The 14,847-nt window shown below is 40.0% G+C and overlaps 1 long non-coding RNA gene and 1 pseudogene across 1 annotated transcript; one reads left to right on the top strand and one right to left on the bottom strand.

The window, feature by feature from the left end:
- Positions 1-531: 531 nt before the first annotated feature.
- LOC148732724 (uncharacterized) lies at positions 532-7,140 on the top strand. The gene is made up of 3 exons (XR_015999667.1): positions 532-587; positions 806-917; positions 5,551-7,140. It is a non-coding gene; the product is annotated as an uncharacterized LOC148732724 (long non-coding RNA).
- On the bottom strand, positions 2,407-4,227 carry LOC148732725 (uncharacterized; annotated as a pseudogene).
- Positions 7,141-14,847: the final 7,707 nt, after the last annotated feature.

Raw genomic sequence — 14,847 nt, 5'->3', positions numbered from 1 at the left:
TAATAAGAATGAAAATGACGAAAATAGTAATAATGATAATAATTAAAGGAAATGAGAACAAAACCGCTGACCGTATACTGTGGTTTCGTCGCCTAATCAGGAGGGAGACAAGGGAGACACGTGATTGTGTTAGGACTACACATTTGGAACACATATTCTAATGATGTGTAACGTTAGTTGGTGCTGTACAGACATCGATATTTATACAGGATAGCCCCTTCAGTGTAGTAAACACTGGTATCAACGGGGGTCCTGTTACCCACCTAACCCACCCCAGGGAAGACATCCATCACACAGTAATCTCGTGCGTGGGAAATTAACGTCTCCTACCCCAACCCTGCAGAAGACGGGACCTCCATTTATTCGTCCCTATCCGAGAAGACTAGAATATCTAACCATTTCTTGATGTTAAAGAAAGGAAGCATATTCTTCTCAGTTAATTTTAAGACCCTGAGTGTTGGTCCGGCCGGTATTGAACTCTCGACCTCCCGCACAGCAGTCCGGTGCTCTCCCAATTGAGCTAACCAGGCGGCGGTCCCTGGATGTAGTAGTTATCTCCAAGTAGTATTTAACTTTTAGATGTCAGGGTAAGCTAGATTTTGTAAAGAAAACTTCCGTTACCTAGTTCATAGCTCGTCTTGCACGAAGATGCGGCGACAACACATAGCTGTGATAGAATATTGCGTTGGACTTCAAACATGATCCTCAGTAGCTTTCGGAATCCACTTTGATCATGAAGTCATTTGAAATATCTTTGTAATGACTGTTTCTATTTTTTTTTCCAATTTGTGTGTCCTAATTGTAGGTTAAAAGTCCCTGAAGGTTTGGAAGGAAGAGACTCTATCGAATGCAGGCGGTTGGAACTCTTGGGACGCAAACTGATCACATCAAATATCTAGGATCAATGCTACCTAAAGGTTTGCGAACCACTTTCGTTACGCTAGTGTTGTTAAAGTTTCAAACCTGCTGTTATTCTAGTGCACTGTGCAGACCAAGCTTCCTTTCTTTTGAGATATTTTAATGATTTCGCCGATTTCGGGGCATATGGTTTATTTGAGGTTGACAGTTGCATGATCGCCACAAACCAACCCTGATCTGAATTTGCCGAAGGTCTCAATTTTTAGATTTTCTGTCATAATTTGGTGTACGTGTTCACGAGATCAGTCTTTGAGAAATATGAGCAAAAAGGGGTTGGCAGTCTGTTGTCTGGTTCACTGCTCAGGTTATTTAATTGGTTTGTGGGTTGGAACAGAGGTAGTTTTCACAAAACTTGTCTGAAATGAATTGAACCTCACTATGGTTTCAACCTGCAACAAAGTAACACTGATGTATATACAATAACAAAGGACAGAAAGTCGTACAGCTTCATCACAACAAGTCCTGAGGTTTGGTTTTGTAAAGAATTAACCTCTATTTAGAAAATATCGGCCACTGTATACTGTTGAACATTATCGAACTTTTCGCAGTAAAATCCTCCATTTTGAAAATGAGTCAAGCTCTAACAAAACATCCCGAGTGTTTCCTATTTCGTGCGGCGAGTGTGGCAGTGGTTTAGTCGCCTGTCTTACCTTTTCCAACAGAACTGTCTCATGGTTAAAAAAAAATAATTTCTTCATGTAGTTCGTTGGTCAATGAATAAACTCTTATTAGCTTTTGTTGCTCGAATCACTGAGACTCGACTTAACACTTTGTGTAAGTTTTGTCCTGGTTTACTGGGATATCTAAAAGATGGTAATGCTGTGGCACATCCTCTTGATAGTTTACGCAGTGATTCATGACCTTTTATTTCTTATAGTAATGTCAAATGTGTGTTGTTTCCAAAACTAAGATTTAAGAGCACCCTTCTGACCTCAAACAATATTCTGTCCAAACACTGGATTGTGGGTGTAGTGGTTGTTTTAAGACAATTTTTTTTTATTGGGGTGGGGGAGGGTCGTAATTAATGTTAAAAACTCTGATTGGTCTATAGGTATTAGTTCTGTTGGCCTGTTTTCTAATTGCTTATGATGCGTGAAATGCATCATTAGAATGCACAAACTTCTCTTCTGCTCACTGTCATTGGTAATCACAACCATGGTGTGTGAAAGTTGGTGAGGATTATGTTAGTAGTTCAAAGAGTTGGCTTTGAAAATAAACAAATGATGGGAGAACATGCAACAAAAAACATTTAACAAGCTAAGTTCAGAAGGCATTTCTGAAACGAAATGAATCATTGCTATTAATGGTAACGTGTTTTTTTTTGCTTTGAAAGAAGTCAAGTAAAGACATAATTAATGAAATTTATTTGAAATAACTAACATTGAGAGTTAATTACATGGTAATCCTTAGATCTCATTTGTAAAAACAACAATAGTGTATTTTAATAAAAATGGTTATAACTAGTTAAAAAATTAATTTGAAATTGGCAAAAATATAGAGTGAACAACATACAAAGAGAAATCTAATAGAACTTATTAAGTAAAAGAAGTGGAATTTCCCACTTTTGCCTATGAAACAAATAATTCCTATTCATCAATTTGATCACCTCTTTAGTATTTTGTGATTGAATACAGCGGTTCCTTCCACAGTAAGAAGCAGTTCAGTGATATCATCATCACTAAGGTCTGCAAATTCTTTCACCAATTGCCCATCCTGTTCTGTTGTAATAGTATGTCCAGGGAAGTCTTGTCTTTCCCAGAGATGGTAAGAATACTGGCCATTATTTTACAGCGACATTTGGTCTTCAGTTGCATTAGGCCACACTCAGAATATTTGAGAATTTTCTTGTCACTGTTCATAACTTTCAAATAGTACTTGTTGTGGGTTTAATGAGATTGAACTTAGATAATTCCATCTGGTCTGAATTGCAGCTTCAGTTGTTGTTTTTTCTCTAATACCAAAAACTTCCCGATCTATCCTCAATTTGTCAGCGTCATTTATTGTGCTGTTTTTTGTTCAAGTTGAATGTAATGAACAGTAAATTTAAGCCTTTGTTTTAAGTGATTAGACTCTACTCTTTCTGATTTGCCAATTCATTGCTTAGCAATACGTCACTAGCCCTTACACGTGGACGGTAGAGTTTAAGTTCATCTTGCACAGTATGTGTGTCAAGTAAATTTAAGCTTAAGCTACCCTTGGCTATTTAGAGTGCAATCGGGAACCGATGTGTGAGTATAAACCGTTTTGGTTTGTTTTAGTATTAATTAATCTAATTAATACCAAAACTAATCGCTTGCAATTGCGCTCATGCAAACTTGTTTTATAGCATCGTGCAATTTTATTTCCTTCAAGATCTTAGTGTTTATCGTAACTAGGAGTGTTAGCAGTATCTCTACCTGTCTAGAATCATTCATATTCTTAATTGTTAATCATTCAAATGCTGGTTTTATAAACATTGTCACACAGTAATAATGATTGGAATGTTTATAACTATTGACTCGTGACTTGCCGTCTTCAGTGAAATCCTTTATTACCAAGTAATTAGTTCGCTGCATTGTATTTCGGTTTATGTTTGATTATTGCCAATAAATTCACCATCAACTACAGTTGGTTCTCCGTGATCTCAGGCACTGTTCAATCAGTGAAGCATCCCCTCACATACACTCTATTCACCGCGACACGTTGTCTCGCAAGTGACCTTCGGCCTTTGAGTAATCGCCGTGAATCTAGCGTTACAGTGAATAATTTGTGCCATTAAATTCTTTAATGGCAACATTTGATATTTTCAATTGTAACCTTGTGCTGGTTTTATTTTACTTATGTCCTGTTTCCACAAGACCAGCTGTAGAGATCCACTGTTATCTATAAACGGCACTTCTTGTATAGTCAGAGTTTTTCTGGGAACATTCACAGTTTCCACGGCACCATCAAATAAAATACGGCCAGCAATGTTGACCAGGATATTATTTTCTCGGTCTTGAATTTCCTCTACTGAGCTGTCTGTTGCTTCCATGGTTGCTTTGTTTATTTGCTGAGGTCAAAATCTGTCTCACTTCCATGGGGATCTTGAATTTTTGTTCTTTTGTTGAGAATGAATTCTTCTTTTTTTGCTGTCTTATGGTTTTTCTTTAGTTGGAACTTCTGTATTTTAACAGGTGACGAAGACTTGAATTTGGGCTTGAGGACTGAATGCTTCTCTGGGGAGAAGTAGACAGCACAATATACTTGTGTTTGTTTCGAAATTTTGGGAAAATATTGATTCATATTTTCGATGGTCTTTATAGGTGACAGGTTTTGTAAATTAATTAATCAACCATGCTTTGTTCTGAAATAAAAAGACTAAATTATTGAATTTGTGTTGTTACTGATTAGATCAAAAGCATTGAATACCGGTATACATCGAATTATGGCACACAAAAAACAAGCCAAGGGATGAAATGTAAAAGAGTTGTAGACTCCATATTAGAGCAGATCACCAGTGGTACTTGAATGAAAATAATTATGCAAATGAAAATATGGTAGAAATAGATATAAATAAATTAAAAAATTAATAAATACACTAAGAGAATGAACTAATCCATGAACTAAGACTTTAAAAGAATTTACATTTGTTGCCTCACAGATGGAAAGGGCAAGGGAGTTCCATGTTCTCACAACTCTATGAAAATAACTATACTTTAAGAACATTTGTTCTTGCAGTTATCATCTTTTAGAGTTAACTTATCATTGTGTCTCAACAAATAGTGGTCAATAATAGTAGATAATACTGTGTCAATTTTTTCAGTGGATTGATATAGCACAATTTGTGAGAGGTTATGGTGGATTCATATAGGAAATTCAAGTTGCTTAATAGCATTTTCTTAATTATCTTAGGCTAATGTACATTTATGCCTATAGCACAGATCTTGTCAGGTATTTTATTAACAGTGTGTGATAACATGTCACTTCAATTTAGGTGAAAGGAAAATTATTAGTTTGAGGAATAAACTCTTTGATGAAGATTGTGGGTTAATTTCTCATTACTGTTCAGTGTTTTCTCTTGTTGGCTATTAAGCAAATGGTAAAAATGGAATACAACTTACCACTTGAATCATTCATACTTGGGTCACCTAAAAGGAAATTATTTAGAGAGAATTAATTGTTATTACTTTTGATGACACATAAATGCTGATGTTTTTGTTCTTTAAAAAGGTTCTTTGTCATTTGAAAAAGTTGATTCAATCCTTGTTCCACCTGTTGTCTGTATTTTAAAGTGTTTAATTTTTTTTATACTTTTAAGTCTATCAAAGTCTTTGGCTCTACTACTACAAGTGAGGACAACCATTTAACTCAACTTAAACCTACATATGTGATGCCCAATGTTTGTTCCGACTTTCCAAGATCCATAATGCAGTGGTTTTGTCACCTTCTCTTACTTTCCTGCTTTGGCTAAGTTATGTTTTCCTGTCTATAAAGAAAGTGTGTTATAATTTTTGAAAAATGACTTTATAATTATATGACAGGAAATTTCAATGCAACACTAAATCTGTTTTTCTGGATTAGCTTTGCAAAATTCATGTTATTGTTTTGCATCAACTTGGTTAGAAAATACTGGAAGACAAGTTCTCTCATTTTCTCAATTTTTTTCTGTAGTTGGCGGCCTCTTGTTACGGACTCCACAAATGTTATGGCCTTCATCAGTGCTAAAGGGCTGTATTCTGCTCAGTGTTAGATCAACTGCTTGATCCTACCCTGCTGGAGAAGATATACATGCCTCAATAGCAGTACATACATACATACTTTATTTATTGGCTCATCCCCAAGGGGCTTTTCAGAGTCAAATCTACATTACACGAATAAAACCTAAGTACATAAAAGGATAAAAGATAAAAATTAACTAAAGCCATCATTAAGGAGCTTATGCCTGAGCAAACACTTGAAAGCTGTCACAGATGGACTAAGTTTGAGCACAGGTGGCAGCTCATTCCACAAAGCGGTCACTCTATATTGAAATGTCCTTTGGCCACTAGCTGTGCGGAAGAGTGGAATGTCCAAAGGTTGAGAATTTCTTGTATTCTTTGTCGATACGGTGGAACTTCTGACAAACTTAGATGTCAAATACTCCGGAGCGCATCTCATCATACACTTAAAAACCAGAACGGCAAAACGAAAATAAAGTTGTTGTCTGTAAGGGCTGTGTTAGCAATCAGTTGGGCAGTTACTGTTGCCTGAACTGCATCTGGTGCATGAGTCTCCCTGGTACTGCAATGAACAACAATTAGAGTAACTATCCACTTGAGAATTTTTCCAAGGGTCTATTAGATCTTTTCAGCTTTGTTCTGCATGGTAGGCTGTTTGGTGTTGGGTGATAAAGTTTGGGTTGCCTTAATGACATCCAACGGACTAAGGGAAACAGCTCTATTGTGCATCTAAGTATAAGAGAGTTGACAAGCAGAGGTTGGATTACCAGTAGACTGCAAACTGGGCTTATATCCACTGGGCTGGCTGGAACTGAGTGGACAAATGATATTGATGGATTGGGAGATAGGCATACACAAACTGGTAAAGGTGACATTGCATGAATTAGGAATAACACTAACATTGGAAAGTATAGACAAGAGTCAGGGTTAAGTACCTTCAGGCCAATGGGAATACTTTTGTAATAATTAATGAGTATTTAAACATCTTCAAGCTGAGAAAAAATGTAAACATGTGGTCTTTTATTATCACAAGAACTATGTACACTTTTATGCTTTAAATTATGATGAAAACGATGCAAGTCTATTACGAGTAGATCTAACTATTACTTTGGGCTGAATAACCTCTGTAATATCGATAATAATAATAATAATAATAATAATAATAATAATAATCAATCTTTAAGGAGGAAGCGCCTGTCACGTAAATACGTGATTTTCAGGGAGGTCCTCCGTAAAAATGAAAAGTATTAAAAGCTAAAATAAGAAATACAAATGTCACAGATCTAAAACGGCGTATATCTAAAGTTTTATCCATCATTTAAATATTTATCCATTAAGAATCTTGTAAGGGTTTCCTTAAAAATTTTGCATGGCATTGGCCTTCTAAAAAATACTGGGAGGGACATCCAGTCATTTATAAAACGGAAGTAAGACACCCTCTTTCCGCATTCCATTTTAGGTTTAGGCAGTCTAGGTAAGTAGCCATTTCTAGTGTTGTAGCCATGCGAACTTCTCAATGTCGATTTAAAACTTTCAAAATGTTGCGGAATGTCTCCTTTGATTGCATGTTCTATGGTGGTACAACAATGAAATAGACGTCTTCCAGCTAGAGGGAGCCAATTTAGGCACTTTAGAGCTTCTGAAGAAGACATCTTGCCTAATTTAATTTTCTTCGCAAATTTGTTCTGAAAACTTTGCAATTTTTCCATTTCTGATTTTAGACCGGGTTGATCTCCCCACACTGTGTCGGCATAGTCTAGGTGTGTGTTACGATGTTGTGTGACACGCCATGTGCTACTTGCCGTATTTGGGCATTACCTTATTTGGTGATTTAAATAAATACACTTCTACACTCTCAATCGCTTCCTACATGTTGAAACACGGTGTCAGGAGTAAACTCCGCTTTACTTGCCTAAATTTCGCTCGCGTCTGAGTGAAAAACCAGTGGAAGCTACCCGCAAATTCTGTTCCCTTCGCCTGATCACAATTCTGAATCAGTTCGCTCCTTGCAAGCGAAAGAAGATGTCGACAGAAAGTGCCCACGAGGAGACACCCAGCGCAAGCAGTATTCAACCTTTAGCGCCGGCATATATACCACAAGCAATACCGCACAATTTTCCGCTGCCAAACGCAATGCATTGCCGTGGAGACGTCGCTGGAAACTGGGAGTTTTTCAAACATCAATGGAGCGATTACGAAATCGCCACGGGCCTCATTCACCGTGAAAATACCATTCGCCTAGCGACCTTGAGATCTGCAATGGGCCGAGAATGCCTCCAAATTTTCCTAAACCTGAACCTATCAGAAGACGACAAACAGAATATCGATAGATGTCTAGAAGCGCTAGATCAGTATTTCAAGCCCACAAGAAATGTAGTTTACGAAAGGTACGTTTTCAACACATGCATGCAAGGCAATGACGAGTCAACTCAAAGTTATGTAACAAGACTGCGAAAGTTAGCCGCATCCTGCGAATACGGAGAGCTGACTGACGATCTTATCAGGGACAGGCTAGTCATAGGACTGAAGAATAATGGTGACAAAGTACGATTATTGAGAGAAAAGAATCTGGATCTTAAAAAAGCCATTCAAATGTGCACTACGAGCGAAGTAGCCGCGCAGCAAATGAAGAAAATTCAGAACACAGAGGACAAAGCCGAGGAGGTTAAGAAGCTTGTTGAAAGAAAGAAGGTTCCAAGAAGACGTCACTTCAAGAAAGCTCCAGAGAAACAGCAGAAATCCGATGATAAACCGAAGAATTCGGGCGTAGAAGAACGCCCTGGTTTCAAATGCAAATATTGTGGTCGCCCAGAACGTCATGTAAAGAGAACGGAGTGTCCGGCGTCCGGAAAAACATGCAGCAACTGTAACAAAAAAGGCCACTTCGCGTCAGTGTGTCTCGCAAGGAAGAAAGTAAATCAGTTTGAAGATATTGTAACATCAAGTGACGACGAAATGTGCCTAACCTTGGAAACTATATCGCTAGTTGATACGAAGGCCAGACAATGGTTTACAGAAATACAGTTCTTCAAATCTCCAAAAGATGACTTCACCACATCAATCACATGTCAACTGGACACTGGAGCCACATGCAATGTACTCTGCCTAGATGACCTGTCAGCCATAACCCAGCTAGGAGATCCTCCAGTTGAAAGGTCAACGGTCAAGCTCAGGCTATTTGGGGGGTCAACACTGAAGCCCATCGGGGAATGTGACTTGTATGTGAAGCACCATAGTACCAGGCAGACACTCAAGTTTCAAGTGGTTCAAGGCAAGTGTAGACCTCTGCTGTCAGCCGAAACCTGTGAGAAGTTGCAACTCATCAAGCTCAATTCTTCCCTCACCCAGACAGTGCACCAAGTTAACAGTGCAGAGAAGCCGCTGTCAGAAGAAGGCCTGTTTAGCAAGTATCAGGACGTATTCACTGGCCTGGGACACATTGGAAATGCAAAAATAGTGGTTGACAAGAATGTTACACCGGTACAGCATTCTCCTCGTCGTGTTCCGGTAGCCCTTCGAAAAGATGTGAAGAAGAAGATTGCCGAGCTTCAGGAAAAAGGGATCATTAAGAAAGCTGAGGAACCCTCAGAGTGGATAAGTAGCATGGTGGTAGTAGCTAAACCGAATAAGATCCGAATCTGTCTAGATCCCAAAGATTTAAACAAGGCTATACAGCGTCCAAAGTTCCAAATGCCAACCTTAGAGGAACTTTTGCCTGATCTAAGTAAAGCTAGAGTCTTTAGCTCCTTTGATGCAAAGGATGGTTTTTACCAAGTGAGCTTAGATGAGGAAAGCAGTAAATTAACAACTTTTTGGACGCCTCTTGGAAGATACCGTTTCCTCAGAATGCCCTTTGGGATAAGTCCTGCTCCTGAAATATTTGAAAGCAAACTTCAAGAATGTCTAGCTGATCTTCATGGAGTCAAAGTGATCAGAGATGATATCCTGGTGGTAGGATACGGAGCAACAGATGCAGAAGCTCAAATTGATCATGATCGAAATGTCGCACGCCTAATGGAGCGAGCAAGACGAATAAGCCTAAAGCTTAACAAGTCCAAAGTCAAGCTGAGAAAAGCCGAGGTCAAATTTATGGGTCATGTAATCTCTAAAGAGGGACTAAAACCTGATCCAGACAAGGTCACAGCCATAAAGAACATGCCAAAGCCAACATCCACGAGTGAAGTTCAGACCCTACTTGGTTTTGTCAATTATTTGTCTAAATTCTTACCCAAACTCTCCGATGTGTCTGCACCTTTGAGAGAACTTACCATCAGTCCAGCCAAGTTTACATGGGCCAGACAACATGATAAAGCTTTCACCACCATACAGCAGCTAGTCATCCAGCACCCAGTTCTGAAATTTTACAATGAAGAAGAAGAGGCAACTATTCAGACAGATGCCAGTGACAAAGGCTTAGGAGCAGTTCTCCTACAAAATGGACAGCCCGTAGCGTTTGCATCCAGAACTCTCTCTAAGACAGAACAAAGATATGCCACCATCGAAAAAGAGTGCCTTGCAATTGTGTTTGGATGTGAGAGGTTCAATCAGTATCTGGCTCGCAGAGAGAAGATTTACATAGAAACGGATCATAAACCCCTTGAGTCCATCTTCAAGAAGTCTCTGCTCGCAGCACCGTGCCGTCTACAGAGAATGTTGTTACGACTACAGAAATACAATCTGGCAGTCAGCTACAAACCTGGGAGTCAGATGTTACTAGCAGATCACTTGTCAAGAGCAGCACAACATGAAAACACAGTGCCCGAAGATACCTTTCAAGTGTTTTCAGTGGATTTGGAGAAAAGTAACCCGATGCAAGCCTTGAAGATATCCCCTGAACGACTGGAACAGCTACAGCGCTGCACTGGACAGGATGAGTCTTTGCAAGTTCTAAAGACCACCATTCTCAGTGGCTGGCCAGCTCAGAAAGATCAAGCACCTGTTAACATCAGAGAATATTGGAACTATCGTGATGAGCTGTCAATACACAATGGAGTTCTCTTCAAGGGTTCAAGAGTAATAATTCCACGTGTCTTGCGGCCTGAAGTTATGTCCAAGATACATTCAAGTCACTTGGGCATAGAAGCCTGCCTTCGCAAAGCAAGAGACTCCGTGTTTTGGCCAAACATGACTGGAGATGTACGTGACCAAGTCTCACAGTGTTCCATCTGCAGTGAATGGCAATCCCAAAATCCAAAAGAACCAATGCAAAGTCATCAGATTCCGGACCGCCCTTGGAGTAGAGTTGCGGCGGATCAGTTCAAGCTTAATGGAAAAGATTACATAGTCCTCGTAGACTTCTATTCGGATTTTATCGAAGTGAAGATGTTGCAAGAGAACACATCAAGTGCTGTGGTTGAGTTTCTAAAAGAGCAGTTTAGCAGACATGGGATACCAGACACTTTGATCACTGACAACGGTTCCCAATTTACAAGTCAGGAATTCAGGCAGTTCGCACACAGTTGGGAAGTTGTCCATGTTTCCTCTTCGCCACACCATCACAAGTCGAATGGTAAGGTAGAAGCAGCCGTGAAAGTGACCAAGTCTTTACTAAAAAAAGCCCTTAAGGACCACAAAGACCCCTGGCTAGCACTGCTTGATCAAAGAAATACCCCTACAGAGTCAATAGGTTCAAGTCCAGTACAGAGACTTATGTCCCGACGCACAAGAACTCTACTTCCAACTGCCACTAACCTCCTGTACCCGAAAGTACCAGGAAATGTGGATCAACTACTCCGGCTAAAAAGACAGAGAGCCAAGTTCTATCATGATCGTTCCTCCCGTCCCTTACCCGAAATTGAAATAGGACAGGACGTCAGGGTGGCCCCTCTACAGAAGAACGACGTATGGAAGAGAGGTACCTGTGTTGAGAAACTCTCCGACAGGTCCTATGTAGTGAAGACGGAGGCTAACAACCACCTGGTCCGTCGAAACCGTGCTTTCCTAAAACCAGCTGAGAAACCAGCTGCGCCGACTCCCTCATCTAAGATAGTTGATCTCAGCACAAGTCAGCCTTCAAAGCACAGCTCACCGCCAGCGATGGTCCCTGGACCCAAGCCAATATCACCAGCAGTCAAGAGAACAAGGACCAGAATAATAAAACCTCCCGCTAGGCTAAGTGACTACTCAACTTAGGTCTTTGGATCTTAAAGTGCAACTTAGGCTTAGGACTGTACAGAGACATTAGTTTCAGTGAACCTTTTGAATTTTTTTTACTTCGTTTCCTCGTTGTGTCGGGTTAAGTTCGTTTTGCATTTCTATTATTTATTTTTTGAAATTTAGTTTGTGGCCTTGTTCAGCTTTGTTTGACAAAGAAAGGGAGATGTTACGATGTTGTGTGACACGCCATGTGCTACTTGCCGTATTTGGGCATTACCTTATTTGGTGATTTAAATAAATACACTTCTACACTCTCAATCGCTTCCTACATGTTGAAACAATGTGGCAGCACTAGCCCATTGTAGAAGGCTATGCGAGTTCTATTGTCTAACATATGAAATATGCGATTAAACAAAGATGATGACCTAATTTCTTTAGCAAACTGCTGATATGTGGCTTCCAGCTCCATTTTGCATCCGTTGTCACTCCCAGATATTTGAATGACTGCACGCAATCGATTTGTGCACCATTTGGTGTCAACTCAAAGTCTTCAAATAAGGATAACATCCTTTTACTGCCTGCCAGCATAAATTTGGTCTTCTTGACATTTATAGTCAACCTGTTATCAGTGTACCGATGTTATATATGCCATTATTAAATGTTTTCATTTCAATAGACACGACTTCATGATGTCCTCTATCTATAAAATCAGTCGACTGTATTTTATTTAAGCTTAAGTATTGATGAGTACAATAAACAAGTTGATCATAGAAGTCATAATATTATGGTACCAGAATGAATACTAACAAAGTCTGACAACTTGTTGAGTGATTGCTAAATGTTTATTGGCCAAATTTGTTGACCTACCTGAGGATCGTGACCTTTTGAACCCAAATGAAAAAAGTGTGTTCACAGTTTGATGTTTTTGTTTCACTGCCATGCTGTCATCTGGAAGCAGCGGGAAGAAGAAAAATATGTGACCGACATCATCACACGCCCAATGAGGTTGGTGCAGCCACTTAGCGACAAAACACAAATGCATACGGCACAGGATATAGCGGATGGTTTGAGTTTTTTTTTTAACAACACTTACCGCACATGAGTAATTGCTGCAAAATTGAGTGGGAAGTTACTATGCTGTCTTAAAGATTTGCGGATAAGAAGCAATGCGAGATTGTTTGTTACGAGCAGGCTGTTATGACCAGAGTAGGTGGTGACATACAATCAAGTAGCCGGCGGAACTCCGGCGGTTGCCGACTTGAAACCACTGAGAATGTGCCTTGTCCAGTTTGTGTAAAATGACTGGTCAGTTTTGGCGTGATGTTATTGGCTGTAAGACTCAAGTGGCGTCAGTCGGTGGTGATTGATTTGTCTTGATCTGTCGGTAAAGTTAGGTCGTTCTGTTTGGTTCGTTTGTAATGTTAATGTCGGGAATGAGTCGTTTGTATGGAGCGGGTAGTAGTTGACACCTGTTTAGGGGAGTCTGTTCTAAGTTAGTAAACCAGCTTTCCAGAGTCAGTCATTGAAAGTAGTTAGTGCTGTAGGTTAGGCATTGTGCAGAGTCCCATTCAGTATTGTGGTTTGTAAGTCGATGATATTCAGCTGTGTGATTGTTGACATCACCTTTCCTTGTGGCCTGTCTGTGTTCAGTCAGTCTTGTTGTGAGGTTTCTGCCAGTCTCTCTGATGTAGGAGGCTTGGCAGTTGGGGCAATTGATCTTATAATTTGCTCCCTGACTGTTCCTCGGTTCATCCTTGTCTTTAACATTGGTTAGTAACTGACGTAGTGTGGTGGTAGGTTTGTGGGCAACACAGATATTGAAGGGTTGTAAGATGTGCAAGATGTTCTCAGACATGCATTTTATGTGCGGTATGGTTGCTGTAGTTGTAGGAGTTGCGGCGTTGCTTGTTTCAGTAGTAGTAGTACTAGGTTGGTGAGTGTTTCGTTGGATGAAGTGGTCAATGTAGCTGTTCTTTGAAAACATGGTAAAGGTATTTGTTCTCGTTGGACAAGTTGTCTGTCGTGTTGCATACTAGTTGCGCGCGTTATGTTAGAGTTCTGATAATTGTGGCTTTGTGTGATGTAGGGTTGTAGGATCACTCGTCTAGTAATCCGTCGGTGTATTGGTTTCCTTTAAACTGTTGTCCATATTGAGTTGTCGTCACAGCTTACCAGACAGTCTAGGAAAGAAAGTTTGCCATTTTCTTTGACTTCTCTGGTAAACTTTATGCCAGTGTTTTGTCCGTTAAGGTGGTGGTGGAACGTGTCAATTTCATGGTGTTGTACGTTGGTGAATGTGTCGTCAATATAGCGTGACCGAAGGGGTATCGTTTGTGGGCAGGTCGAAAGGGCCCTTCAACTTACCCACAAACGATACGGCTTTGGTTACAGCATGTTGATGACACATTCACTGCCTTATGACACGACAAAATCGACGCATTCCACCACCACCTTAACGAATGAAACACTGACATACAGTTTACCAGAGAAATTGAAGAAAATTGTAAACTTCCTTTTCTAGACTTTCTGGTAAGCTGTGACAACAACTCACTACAGACGACGGTTTACAGGAAACTGACGCACACCGACATATTACTAGACGAGTCATCCTACAACCCTGCATCGCACAAAGCCACAACTATGAGAACTCTAAAACAATGCGTGCAACTAGCATGCAACATGACAGCTTATCCGACGAGTACAAATATCTTTACCGTATTTTTTCAAAGAACAGCTACAATGATGACTTGATCTGATGAAACATTCACTGATCTACTACTACTACTACCACTGAAACAAATGACATCCCAACTCCTACGACTACAGCAACCATACCGTACATAAAAGGCATGTCTGAGAACATCTCATCCATCTTATAACCCTTCAATATTGGTGTCACCCACAAACCCATCACCACACTACATCGGTTACTAACCAATGTTAAAGACCAGGGCAAACTGAGGAACAGACAGGGAGCGATTTATAAGATCAATTGCTTCGACTGCCAAGCCTCCTACATTGGAGAGACTAGCGGAAACCTCGCAACAAGCCTACCTGAACACAGACGGACTACGAGGAAAGGTGATGTCAACAATCACATTGCCGAACATCATCGACTTATGAACCACACTTTTGACTGGGACTCTTGCAATGC

This window comes from Stylophora pistillata, chromosome 4 (genome assembly GCF_964205215.1).
Source record: "Stylophora pistillata chromosome 4, jaStyPist1.2, whole genome shotgun sequence".
Lineage (NCBI taxonomy): Eukaryota > Metazoa > Cnidaria > Anthozoa > Scleractinia > Pocilloporidae > Stylophora > Stylophora pistillata.
The sequence above is the reverse complement of the archived record's forward strand: the minus strand, read 5'-3'. Positions and strand labels throughout refer to the sequence as shown.